General features: G+C 44.8%; 1 long non-coding RNA gene across 1 annotated transcript; it reads left to right on the forward strand.

Annotated features, from left to right (window-relative positions):
* The first annotated feature begins 1,199 nt into the window (after positions 1–1,199).
* LOC148184766 (uncharacterized) lies at positions 1,200–1,875 on the forward strand. Its single transcript, XR_015771964.1, has 2 exons — positions 1,200–1,322; positions 1,695–1,875. It is a non-coding gene; the product is annotated as an uncharacterized LOC148184766 (long non-coding RNA).
* Positions 1,876–13,722: the final 11,847 nt, after the last annotated feature.

A 13,722-nucleotide genomic window follows, 5' to 3' on the forward strand; every position in this document is an offset into this window, starting at 1 on the left:
CAGAGAATTTAAACCATTGCTTAGAGCCATAGCAGAGTTTCAGCCTCTCAAACAAGGGAGTGATTTGCCTTACCAGTACTGAAAGGTTACAGAACCAAATACTTTATCAAGCACAACTCTGGTTTTCAGCAAGGCAAAATACCACAAAACTTCTGTAAGTGATGTTTGGTGGAAAGAAAAAGAGAAAAGAGGAGAGAAAAGAGGAGAGAAAAGAGGAGAGAAAAGAGGAGAGAAAAGAGGAGAGAAAAGAGGAGAGAAAAGAGGAGAGAAAAGAGGAGAGAAAAGAGGAGAGAAAAGAGGAGAGAAAAGAGGAGAGAAAAGAGGAGAGAAAAGAGGAGAGAAAAGAGGAGAGAAAAGAGGAGAGAAAAGAGGAGAGAAAAGAGGAGAGAAAAGAGGAGAGAAAAGAGGAGAGAGAAAAGAGGAGAGAAAAGAGGAGAGAAAAGAGGAGAGAAAAGAGGAGAGAAAAGAGGAGAGAAAAGAGGAGAGAAAAGAGGAGAGAAAAGAGGAGAGAAAAGAGGAGAGAAAAGAGGAGAGAAAAGAGGAGAGAAAAGAGGAGAGAAAAGAGGAGAGAAAAGAGAAATGGTTTGGGTTGGAAGGGACCTTAAAGATGATCCAGTTCCAGCCTCTGCCATGGGCAGGGACACCTCCCACTGTCCCAGGCTGCTCAGAGCTCCATCCAACCTGGCCTGGGACACTTCCAGGGATGGGGCATCCCCTTCTCAATTTGCCTGGAAGAGGTTGCAATGCCACCTCATACCAGTCACTTGCCACAGGAAATTCCCAGCTGCTCCTTTGTCTTTATTAATTGCAATCTAATTAATTGTCTCATTAATTGTATCAAGAGAGACAGAGCATTGGGTGTGGAGGGGACACACACTGCATGGCCACGTGCTAGTCTGGACAAATCCTAAGAGATGCTTGGACTTGTTCCTCTACTGCAAAATGCCAGTGTTCACCACAGAAAAAACAAAATTGCCGTGCTGCAACAACCCCTGTTGAAGCTTGTGACTTGCCTTAAAACACAGCTGAAACCACTTTTGTTTTTCTGCAGAGTCAGACCTTTACAGATCAATCATGCGAGGAGGTTTCCTGCAGCTGTGATTTTTAAAGGCTTCCCAGGTGCTCTGTGTTTCCCTTCCAGTGCTCTCAGAGCCTATATAAAGTGAGGAGGTTGGGGGCAGTTTTTCTTTAGCTGTTTTTGACTGTGTGTGTTGCTGTCTTCTTAAAAGGTGATGTACATTTTGGGCTAAGAGATGCAATTGTTGCAACTTCCCTGTGCCAGGAGAGGCCTCACCTGGGAAGATTATTCTGTGAGACAGCAGGTGAGAATAAAAGCAGCTCAGTGCTATTCTCCTTTTTCGTTTGCTTGGTTTTGCTTTCTGTCTTTTCACCGTGAACCTGCCCTTGGCACCTTTCAAAACAAGGTGGGGGATGAAAAGGTTGAATTTGCTTTAGTGAAAGGAAGCTGGTGGCTTCGAGGGATCAAAGTGTGGCTGGTGGCTCTGCCTGGCTGTTGGGAGCTGCAGGAAGGGGGATGCAGCCAGAGGAAAGCAGGATGTGGAGCACTCTGCCTCCAGACTGACATGGAGCATTGGTTAACAGGGTTTGAGGGCCATAAGTGCCCTCAGCTCACCCCAGTGAGGTCCAGACTCATGAATTCAAGTATTTGTCTTTTGCTTTTTCTCTCTACATAGATTGGAGGAGATTAAAGACAAAGTTGCAACAGATATCCGGGGAATGGTGGATTTCACATGCTTCCAGTGTTCCTTTGTCATTAAAAGTCTGCCATTTAAGTATTAGTGCACAACAGGCAAATGGAATATTGTAGACACTTCACCTCAATAAATGCCATGCTGAGGTTGTAATTGTGCCTTATTCAGGCATCTCCTGGATGAGAATTCCTTTGGGTCTCGCACTGAGAGCCTGATTTTGTGCCCTGAGCAGTTCTGTGTTTTCTCCTCCGGATGCTATGCAATAAAAGGCAGAGCTGAAGGGGTTCAGGACTTGTGCCAGTTTGCAAATGCACCTCTTCTGTGGACCTAATTAACTAAATACATAAATAACTAGAATTCCAAACTCCTCAGTGGCCACTGAGTGCAGAGCAGTGTGTGAACTTCTCTCTCCACCAAGTCCTGTTTGTCCACTTCTCACTTTGGGCTGTCCCTGCCTGAATTTGAGGCTGTGAGTGTTGTGTCCTCTCTGGAAGGTCGTGTCTTTGTGGTGCCTTGTACAATGCTGTGCCCTCACCTGAAGGTTCACAGTGCCTTTATGGGGCTGCAATAAATAAACTCTTTGAAAGAGTCCCTCGGGTGAGGTAACCTGAGTGGTGCATTTGTGTGAGAGACACACGCGAGGAACCGATGGCATTGAAGCACTTTGCTGCTGAAGACACCAGCTGTCCTGGAGGAACAGCAAAGCTATTGTGGGCCTGGGCCTGCCTGCCTTCCTCTGGTGCCAGGGCTGCACAAAGCAAGTTTTTGTACCTCTAATGCTATTCAGTGTAGCAAAAGGTGCAGCCTGGGACCAGTCAGAGACCATAATTAAAGAATTCTCAGCTTCCGCCCCTCATATAAAAGTCATGTGTTCATATTTCAAGTTATTTAAGTCAGCCTCCAGCATTTGTAAAGTGTCTGATGTTCTCCTAGTGCTGTGCAAACAACAGCAAAAACAAAGCAGAATTAATTTTCAATTAATCTGTGGCATTTGTAACAGGGATTAGAACAATAAACAAGTTTTAGAGTTGTTCCTCCTCTTTGTATATGACGATTTGACCTTAGATTAATCAGATTTTATTTGTAAAATTCAGTGTTAGTAATCACAGACAGTCAACACTGACTCAAGCTTTATCCTCTTTTATTCCCTCCATGTAAGGGAAAATAATTTTATTTGGGGAAAAAAAAATAAAGTCTGGGATATGAACAATCTCACTCTCTTTTTAAAACAGTTTGGTTTTCTGTGTCTTATGCTACATTGTTAATCTTCAGAATATTTTTTATAGTTTCTGACATCTGGAAATATTTAAATATTATTGTTGTTAAATGAAACCTGGATTCCTGCATAACAGCTTGCCTTTGGGAGTTTATATTTGAGTTAAAAAAAAAAACAACATGGGACTATTGTGATAAAATCATAAGAACTGGCAACTCTTAAATTTTGAAGCCAGTTAGGGAAACATTGTGAATGAGAAGAAAAGAGGCTGGCAGGAGACATTTTCGTGATGATGAAACCCCACGGAATAATGAGTGGCCAGAGGATGCAGAGCAGAGATTATAGCTCACTCTACCCACTGCAAGTACAGGAAAACTTGAATCTTCAACCATTGAGTCTGCCTTGTATTCATGGCTTTTGCTAGGCTAATCCTCCCCAGCTCCTTATCTCTTGATAATCTTTCTTTATCCTGATAAATGTTTGAAACTCAGGAACTTTTCTGCCTGGACTCTGCCCTGTGCCAAGGGCATGCTTGGGGCGGATCCCCAAGGCTCAGGGCAAAGATTGTGACTGTCTGCTTATCAGTCACTGTGGTTTAAATGATGATTCATGACTTGCTCCGAGCAAGGACCTGGGCAAGGCTTGCTCACTTTACCTGAAGGACCCTTATCCCCAACAGCAAGAGTCTGGAAAAGTCCTGGCCTTCAAAGAGGAAGATGGTACGAGTTTGCCAGGGTGTTTCAGCACTGAACAAAGGCTTAGAGAGCACTGGAAAGGAGATAAGCCAGCAGGCCTCTGGTTTTTCACTGTGGTGTAATTACAGGGGAGCTTTCCCCTGTCACACAGCTGAGGTGTCCCTGGGTGATGGAGAAAGCAGGGGTGACACCTCACTGCTGTGACTCCTCTTCCAGCACAGAAGCACGTCTGCTCAGAGAAACAGTGCCAGGGGCTCGCTGCATTCAGCAGAGTGGAGAGGTACTAACTCAAGCTCTGACAGCTCATCCCACCTCTGCTTTCCTCTCAAAGCTCTGAATTTTGTAGCCTGTCATTCTGGAGGGATGGCCAGAGAGTGTCCTAGCATGAACTGCATCCTCAGTGTAACACAAACCCCCCGGGAAGAATTGAAGAGTTGGGGGAACAACAGAGCCTCTGTGCAGCTCTCATCTGATAATGGAATTTCATTCAGCAAGATCACCAAACCCAGTGTGGGCAGGAGGGAAATCTCCTTCAGAAAGGCTGACCTTGCACCCAGGTGATGGGAAATGCGTCATCCTTAACTCCCTGAAGGAGCAGGGTCCTTATCTCCAGCTTGCTGGGTAGTCAGGGACACGACCCTGCTTTTTGGTATGAGAGCCGAGGTGCTGGCTCACCTTGGTGTGTCCCTCGTGCTGCTGTGGTCTGTGTGCTCTTGTACCCTCTCTTCACTCAGGGATTAAACTTAAAATGCAGGCAGTTTGATTTCACACAATAAAAAAAAAATAACAGTACTGTTGTACCAGTGAACTGTGTCCTCCACCCTGAGAGAGACTAAACAGTGGTTCAGTTGCCAGTTTCACACTGGCATCTTCCTAGCAGAACTGAAAAAAAACTGAAATTCTCTCTGAGTTTAGACTGTATTGGTGCTGCTTTTCCATTCATCTTCCCCTCCCCACATTCTCTGACCTGCTTGAGGCTTGTGCTGCTTTGTTACCATCAGAGAAAACAGGAGAAATGGCCCTTCCCAGTCAGTCCCCTCTTAAAGTATGTTTAGCTTTGATTGGGAGGGGTGGGGAGAGGTTCTCCTGTCTCTGTTTGACTATGTTTTACTTTGAAACCATCAAACATCATTCCCCTGACTTTACCTCTCAAATTTGGGAGCCAGCAGAGGGAATATGATGAAACAGGTATTTAAGGCAATTGAGGAGCAGGCTGGAGCACAGACTGAGTTATCAATCATTGCAAGATCTACCTGGAGACATGAAAGAACTGTGTAGGTACTCAGCACATTCAGTACTGCAGGTACAGAACAGGGGCTGTCTGGGCATTGCTTTGTATTTCTCTTTAAGCTAAATCTGCAATGAAGTGGATAAAGTTGTTACTTATGTCTTGTGGTTTTCAGATAGTGCTCCAAATCAATACTCTGGAAGAGCTAAAAACAGAAAATAACTTTTCTAGAGTTCTGGTTTAATGTAAGTTTAGGACTAAAGCAGAAGATGGACTAAGAATCCTGAAGTGACACAAAGCACTCAGCTTTGGCTCTTTTTAAAAAAAAAATCTCATGCAGCTGCAGTAATCCAAAACAAAAGTGCTCAGCTTAGAAAAATCCAGAGGATAGAAATGTTTTAGCCCATCAAAAAAAGAAAAACATCTCAAGGATCAGGCTACATTCCACAGTGTCTCTATGTTGTTACTCCTGTTTATAAAAATAGAAATTGTGTACTGATTTTTACAGTGCCCACTGTAAAAGCCCTGCTAACTGCAGTGATAATGTATTAGTGAGTCAACAAAAAGATTTTAGGCATGTATTTGTTTTTCTGTTGACAGGATAATATTCTAGCTGTTACAAGGGGATGAAAATGAAGAGTCCTGCCTTTCTCCAGTTTAAATTATTGGTTGCAGTCCTGTAGTTTGGAGGTGTGCTGGCCACGGAGCTGTAATGCTGATGAGCTTGTTAATGCCAATAATTCTGGGTTTAGGGAATGAAACAGTTTCAAAATGTGGCAGTGATCTCTTGACTTCAAACCCTGAGAAACACCAGGCAAAGATTGTGGAAAGGGAAAGAAACTGAAATAGTGTGTGGTGGCGTGACCAAGCTTAGACAACTTTTTGGGAAAATAGACTGGGATTTTTGGTTTTTTTTCCTGTAGAATCAGCAACTGAATTTAAAAAAAAATAAAAATCTGTGTGACAATATTTTTTAACGAATTGTTTCCTGATAGGAGAGGTTTTTTGGCATTTAAGCAAAACCCCACTAGGTGTCCCCCGTCTGTCAGAATTACTCGGAGGAGAGCTGGAGCAGCCTGGTGAGGTTTGGAAGAGTTTGGGCTTCCTGCTCCTCCTCATGCCAGAAACAGCACTGAAAGTTGGTTCTGATCCTCGGAACATGTCACCAGTGAGGCACCCATCAGTGTTTCCATGCTGCAATGAGACTTTTCGGTGTGTGTTCCTCTGGATGTGACTTCACACACACACACACACAATGTAGATGTGCTGTGTGCTTAGAAGAGGATCAGATATCCAACTGGAACAGCTTAGAACCTCAGTATTTGTCAGCATCAGTGTGGAAATACCCAAGTGTGTGTGCAGACAACCAGGTTTTACCTGGACTTGCAAACCTCTCGAGTCAGTGAAGGCCACCTGGCAATCAGAAGATCTTTTCCTGAGTTTTTGGGTACATTTTTTTCTGTGGGGTTGGGAATACTCCAAGCACTGCTGTGATACTGCTGCCTCAGACCTCTCCTTTTGCTTTGCTGGAGGTGGTGGATCTCTGCTTCACTTCAGTGAAACCCATTTAATCTCATTCATTTCTTTTTGGGTTGCCTTTTTGGACAGCAGAAGTTCAAAATCTCTGTAGAAAGTGGAGGTGTTTGAAGCCTTTCAGGCAGAAAATTAGCATGCTGGCAAGGACTGTGAATCAGAGCATCTGCAACCCAAATTTAACCTTGCTAAATTTAAAAAAAAACTCAGAACCCAAACTAAAAATCCCACTCATTATTTTCTGTGTAGTTCTGGCATTTTTGTGTTAGTGTACCCAAATGAGCTTTGTAAATAATCTTCAAAAGTAATCAAAATCTGGACTGAAGCTCTGTGAGGGGCACAGTGACCTCGTGACCAAACTTGTAATTACAAATCTGTGCTCAGTGCTGTTTATGGTCTACTACACATCACTGCCAAAGGTGGCTGGGCTTTAGATTTTTAAGGGGGATGAGAGGACAAGGCAAAACCATTAAAAGGCACAAACCCAGGCACCCTTAGGTATCTATCCCAGTGCTACATTTGTTTTTAATACTGAATTCTGCTTCTGAAGTGTAATAGGAAACAATCTTATTTGAATGGTTCAGTAATCTTTTTAATAAGTCTGAACACCAGCTCTCCACGGGACCTCACATGTTGCTGTTTCAAAATACTGAAACTATCCTGTATTTCCACAAGAAAATTGTTTTTAATGAACAGAGACTGCAAGCTCAAAATGCCCATTAGCAAAAACCAGATTATTAAGCGAGCTAAGCGCTCATGAGACTTGCAAATTGATAACTGGAGAGAAGAAAGTTCCCCACATAGCCCTGGGGCAAATAAAGCGAGGGCAGAACAAACACGGGCGCTGGAAATGCTGCAACATTGGCTGCAGGTCACCCCGTTTCCAGCTGGGCTGAATGCTCAGCCTCTCTTCCCCAGGGCTGCTGCTCTTTCTCCTTCTTTTGAGTCCTTCAGGGCACACCTGTGGCCCTGGAAAGCTCCTCTGGGTAATTTTTTCCCCCTTGTCCTAATGCTGATGTTCCTGATGGAAGTCTGGAACCGCCGGCGGGAGGCTCTGGCGCCTTCATGCTTATCTTGCTCTGAAATGGGAGGTTGGATCTCCCTTGAGAAGTCCCATGAATTCCCTGAAGGAAACCAGACCCTTCGTGGGGACATCCAAGAGGGGAACTTGACCCTTTCAGCAAGGCAGACCTGTTGTCCTAGGAGGCAGGGCAGGAGCCCAGTGACTCACCCTAGGTTTGAGTGACATGTTTCCTGATCCAACACTTCTTCCAGAGCATTTCTCATCTCATTCTGATCTTAGTCATAAAGTTTTATGAGTGCTTTTCTTCCTGGCCTTTTTACCCTAGCTCAACGCTGCTAAGCAGCCCTTTGTTCCTTTTAGTCATCCACCCACAGCTTTCCCAGTTTTATTATTGCCAAGATGAATGCTCCTGCTTCTCTAGGCCATTCAGCACATATTGATTCACCCGACTTCTAATCAGCCTTTTCTTATTCTCCAGTGTGACACCGGGAATCACCTGAAATTTAAATAGAATCCCGCGGATTAGGATGTCTGCAGAAGCAGATCCTCTTTTGTACGGGGCAGAAGATAAGCTTTAGGTTTCTAAATGCTCCAGCAATCTCTCCGACATGATTAGCACTCCAGGGAGTGTTCCTGTTATCCTGAAGGGCTTTAATTGTGCCCTTGGGGTATTGTGAGGTGGGAGGGGAGCAGACCTGTACTAGGGAAAGATAAATCATTTATCACATATCTGGGTGTTTTGAAAGCTCCAGCAAACATCAGGTTGGAGCAGGAAGCTCAGCCACCATTCCTGCTGGGGGGAATTAGCTCATGGATAATTCCCCTGGCAGGGGAGGTTGGCACATCACCTGTCTCCAGGAGCTCTGCTGTGTCCAAGGCACGCTTTGGGAAGACATGGCAGCTTTTAGGGCAGACCAGGTGGGCTGTGGCTGTTCCCCATCGATTACAGTGCAGTTCAGGAGGGATCTCAGCCCAGGACTCTCCTCTGGCCTCACAGGCAGCAGATTTAGTTATTTTTTTAATTTTTACTTGTAGCTCCTTTATAGGAATAGCTACCTGTAAGGTCAGGGCTTCATCTGGGAGAAGAAACCTTGTTATCAAGAAACATAGAGGGAGCAAGGATGCAATTTTTCTCTGGTCTTTAATTAGTGGGATTTTTGAATGATTCCTTCAGAGGTAGCCCTTAAGGTTGCTGCTATTTGTCTGACCCTGCTGCCTCCTCCTTTTCTCCCTCCATGCTCCAGCCCTCTGATTTCCACTTTTGGGCCCTTCCTTCCCCTCTTGTTGCACTTCCCTCCCTGCAGGGTTTTTGATCCTCACACCTACAGCAGGCTTTGCTTCACCTCCAGAACAGATGGAGTGTTGAAGAGGCAGTGTTGGCACTGCCCCGTCATCGCTGTCACTCCGCCGTGCCCAGGTGGCCAAGGGAGGTCTGGCTGCCGAGTCATTGTTTGGAGCCCTCTGCAAGCTTGGGCATGTGGGATTGTCTCTGCTTGGTTCTTTTTATTCTGGCAGGGCTCTTCTGTGACAAACAAGAGCTGGAGTATTGTCCTCTAAAAACTGTGAAAAGCAAAGCAACCCTCAACTCGCACTTAATGTCTGGGTTTCTACCCCGAGCAAGCCAGGCTTACAAACCATGTGCTCTGCTGTCTTTCTGCACAGGCATCTCCTGATCTTTGTGGAGCTTTACTTTTGCTCTAGGAGTTGCACTGAGATTGATATTTAGTTGGCCCCCTAAGCTTTAATATCCACGGAAATAGATATAGAAAAATATCCATCTCTGTTTTCACAAAGCTTGGGATTGCTTGCACGCCAGGTGGATTCTAGATCAAAAACATAAGTCCAGTTACAGGTGTAGTTATTCCAAGTGGGCAGCATGAACCAGAAGCTGAAGAACATTTGGACTGAGGATATTTTAGTATAGAATTAAACTAAGTGAGTGGCACACCTGAGTCAACTCCCACCTGCGTCAGCAGCAAGATCAGGTCCACCAAAATGAAAATGGCATTTAAATAGGAGAAGCTGGATGTGACCATCAGGCTTGTCATGCAAAGAACGAGCAGAGAACAGAGCAGGTGTGCATGAAGCAAGCAGAGGAGAGGTGACTGCTCAGAGGCCAAACCCTGGTTGCCCTCTCCCTGCACACCCCGGTGTCCTCAGCCTGGCTCCCTGCTGTGGCGTGGGTGGAGGGAGGAGGAGGAGGAGGAAGGAAGGAGAGCAGGAGCTTCCACTTGTGGAGCTGAGCCTTGCCATGAGCTCCTACCTGGGAGCAGGGCATGGAGCACAAGGGGCAGAGCAGGGGCAGCAGCCAGGGCTGCTGAGGATGGGGCTGGGTGTGACCTGCACAGGAAGATCTGGGAGGAGATGCCAGCCTATGCTCAGAAAAAGGATCTGTGTTTTCTTCCTGAGGCTCTGTTTTCATTTGAAATACCTTCACTAAAGAAATCATCTTCCAAACTCCAGATTTTTTGTGAGGACGGGACAATTATTTCAAAAACATTTTCTGGGGGGAGGCACACACAAAGTCTTTCAGGAGGAACCTTTGGTAACTTTCCTGAAATATGATTCTAAAATCTATGCATCTTTCAACACAGGAAACTAATTAACAGACACAGATTTTTCTTCATAAATGAGGCAATCCTCTCTAAGGCTGCTGAGCCAGGTGTGTGCTGGGGCTGAGAATTCAGGTATTTGTAGACAGGTCACTCGTGGGATGCTGAAAGAAATGATCTCTTGTTTCTTGTAGGCAAGGGTGACTTGGTCAAGGGTGTCTGTCCCAATGTCACACGGCAGAGCCTGGCACAGACAGATTTACATTGTGATGATGATACATTATTGATACAAGAAGTATTTCACCCAGTTACCCTGCAGACCTCTCCCACAATATGCTCTTGTGCAAGTGCATTGAAATCCCTGTTGACACTGAGTGTGTCCGGCTGTGTCATTATGTTTCCAAACAAGCCACTCCTCCTCCCCATTGTTTCCTAAACTTCTTCAGTGCTGAGCCACAATGACAAAAAAATATATATATTTACAAAGCAAGCCCGAAAAATCTTAGGAGGGCACTTTTCAACTAGTAAAGGAAGGAAATATTTTTAATTTGAATGGTTTTAGGGACAATTCTTTCATTACACTCTACTACGTTTGTTTTTCTTCTTCATGCTGAAATTTTTTTTCAGGAGAGGGAGATGACTTGCACTAAGCAGATCCACTGATTGACAAGTGTCTCATCTGAATTTCAAGAATTAATTGCCCTCAAAAGAACTATTATTGCCTCGTTTCTGCCCTAAACATGAATGCTTTGGGATGGTAACTTGTCTGTTGACACATCATCTTCCTACTTCCCGAAGTAATCATCCACACTTGAAATACTTGGGATTTTTTGAGGGGAGAGGAGTCTCTTTGGGTTTTTGGTTTGGGTTTTTTGGTGGTTTTTCTGTCATAGTGTTTGATTATCAGCAGTACTGGGTCGCATAAAGGTGTGGAACAAAGGGACCCTATCATATAAGCACAAGTTTACTGTCAGCACAGGAATAGCTTGAAAAATGTACAGAGGACAGTGCTTAGGACAGGTGATATTCTGTATCTGTACAGATATGAGTAGATAAGGAGATATTTACAGGTGAATGAAACCTGGAACTCCTGTCTGTTGAAAAGTTTATATGTTTTTATGCCAACTATAAAACTGTCTTAAAAAAAATGAAGGGTCTATAAATTATTCAGATTACAGCCTGTTGGTTGCTGCCACTGGATTTGCAGGTGTCCAGTTAGAACTGGAACTAGGGCATGTCACGTCCTCTCTTCTTTTAGGAACAAGCTTCTATGTTGAAAAATATCTCCACTGAGGAAATGTTATATAGCTTAAAATATGGCAGAAAATACAGCAGAAAAATCTGAATGTTGTAAGAAATTCAGCTCATTAGGAAACAATAAGGACACTTCTGTCCTGTGTGAGTGATTTTAGAAAGGTGGTGTGAAGCTGCCCAGAAAAACCTGAAACCACACCAAAAAAAAAAAAAAAAGTAAATTCTGAGGTCAGAGTAATTTTTCATTCAAAAATATTTTTGTCAGGAAACTCAAGCTTGTGTATGAAAATATATGAAAATGGCAGAGGTTATTTTTGTGTAACTCTGCACGTACACTTGTTACCTTCTGTGTGCAGTCTGCAAAGCAGTCACACAATGACAAAGTTCATTCAAGTGAGTAATGGGGTTTTTTCTTAAGGGCTTCTGTGTACAGGGATTTGTGTATCCTGTTGCAATGAGTTCTCTCCTGTGTGGTAACTTCAGAAATAGATTTGGTGTGAATTTCCTTGCCAGTTAAGGAGAGTTATATATGTCAACGTACTTATTCAGTAAAATGTCAGATTACACAGCAAGTTCTGTAAAACCAATGGTAATGGGCAAAAAATGAAAATCCAGTGGGTCTGTAGTCATCCTGCACTCGAGCTGGACAGCAAATGTGGCCACTGTTCAAAGTGAGCAGGAGCCTTATGTCAACTCATTTGGTCAGTTTTGAAATCTGAATTTCTTCACGTTTTGGAAAGATGCTGTATGCCAGCCTGCTTTTGGGTTCTTACCCAATTTCCTTATTTGAGCACACTTCTAATTGTGCCAGTTAAACGAGGTTAAAAAACTCATTTGGACCAGAAATATCCCTGGTGTTTCGAGTCAATGTGACTTTTGGCAGCAGCAGATTGCCCTCAGTGGCAGAGATTGTGCACCTGTGCTTTGGCTGTTTGGGTGCCAAGGGATTGCCAGTAACAGGGTCTGAACCAGCCTGAGCCCAGCCCTGATTTGTTTCACAGCCTTGCTGCTGGCTGGCCCTGCAGTGCCATGGCCAGGGTTGCAAACACCTCAGCAGGCAGCAGCATCCCAAATTGCAGCTATTAGACTTGGCATTGCCTGCTCGACCCATGCCCTGCAAAGCTTTGCTGGAATTCCTCTCCTTTAAGCTGGTAATGAGACCTTTGCAATCTCTGTGCTTGTTTTAGTAAACTGATCTTATCTGCAGATCAAAATAGATTTTAAAGGTGCCAAATGCTGGCAGTATAACTCCTGTAACAACACATTTGTTGCAACAGGTGAAGGTTTAAGACTGAACAGAATGTTGGGCTTGGCTGCTCTTTGCACTCCCTTCAGCTTCAGGGAGGCTGTGGGAGGGATGTGAACCCCTGCACTGTTCAGAGATGTGACTTTTGGGGCTCTTTGCAGTGTGCATTGCACTCTGGTCTCTGATTTGGGCTGTTATCACCATGTTTCATAAGGACAACATTTACTTGGACACACGTGGTGTTTTTCTTTCCTGTGCCTTACTATTAAATCCACAACTAAAAGCATGTTGCTGTGTAATTACACACACATGTCTTGCTTTGGGTTTAGAAATAAAATTGCAGGTGTCTGCAAGGGGCATCTCTATCAATTGAAACAAATAAGAGCCCTCTTGTAACACTCGCCTTGTTTCTCCTTTCAGCCTAAGCTGGAACGAATTCTGCAATTACCTTTGGTGGCAGAGGTCTGTGGAGGTGCCAGGGTTTTATTTTTCATCTTCAGAAATGATGTTGTGATGATGCTGAAACACTCTACAGCACTTAGAGGGTGTTATATAACAAGTTAAGTGTGTGCTTGGAGGAGCTGGAGCACTTTGGCCAGGAAGTTGGGCTGGGGAGAAGAGTCATCATGGGTCAGGCCTGTGTCAGGGTGTGTGGTGGGGAGGAGGTCAGGCAGCCTTGGAATTTTGGAACAGAGCCAGATTGGAGATGCTGCTGCTTTGGGATTTCTTCCCAAACACTCAGACTGTGGAGAAGCATTAAACCACAAACGGGATGGGGCAGCTGCAATCCATGGGCAGTGCTGGAGAGGGCTGTCCTGAGAGCTGGGCAGAGAGGTGCTTCATGACCTGTGCCTGGTCATGGTGAATGCCTGCCTGCATGTGGGCAGAGGCTGCCCCATGAACCCCAGCTGCCCCACAGCCCTCAGCAAGGTCACATCTCTGCACTCTGCTGTCAAAGTCACAGCACCTTATGGGACAGGAGATGGTGGATGAAACCCAGCCATGAACAACGCTACCTGTGCCTGGTGGAAAAGTCCCTGTCTGTCCTGCAGTCCAGCAGCAAAGCTGAACTTTTCCTGCCACCATCCCTGGAGCACACCCAAAGCCTGCGGTGAGTTAGTTTGCACTTGTGCACCTCAGAGCTGCGCTCTGCCTGCAGCAGGGAGCTGGACCCCCCAGATGTTTCCCAGGTGCATCACAGGTGCCATTAAACACAGGAGGGGGAAGAAGAAAATAGACTTGTCTAGTGCTGTTTTGTCAAA

This window comes from Pseudopodoces humilis, chromosome 2, assembly GCF_049639895.1.
Source record: "Pseudopodoces humilis isolate 2021_Gansu_Grassland_sample_001 chromosome 2, ASM4963989v1, whole genome shotgun sequence".
In the NCBI taxonomy this organism is placed as follows: Eukaryota; Metazoa; Chordata; class Aves; order Passeriformes; family Paridae; genus Pseudopodoces; species Pseudopodoces humilis.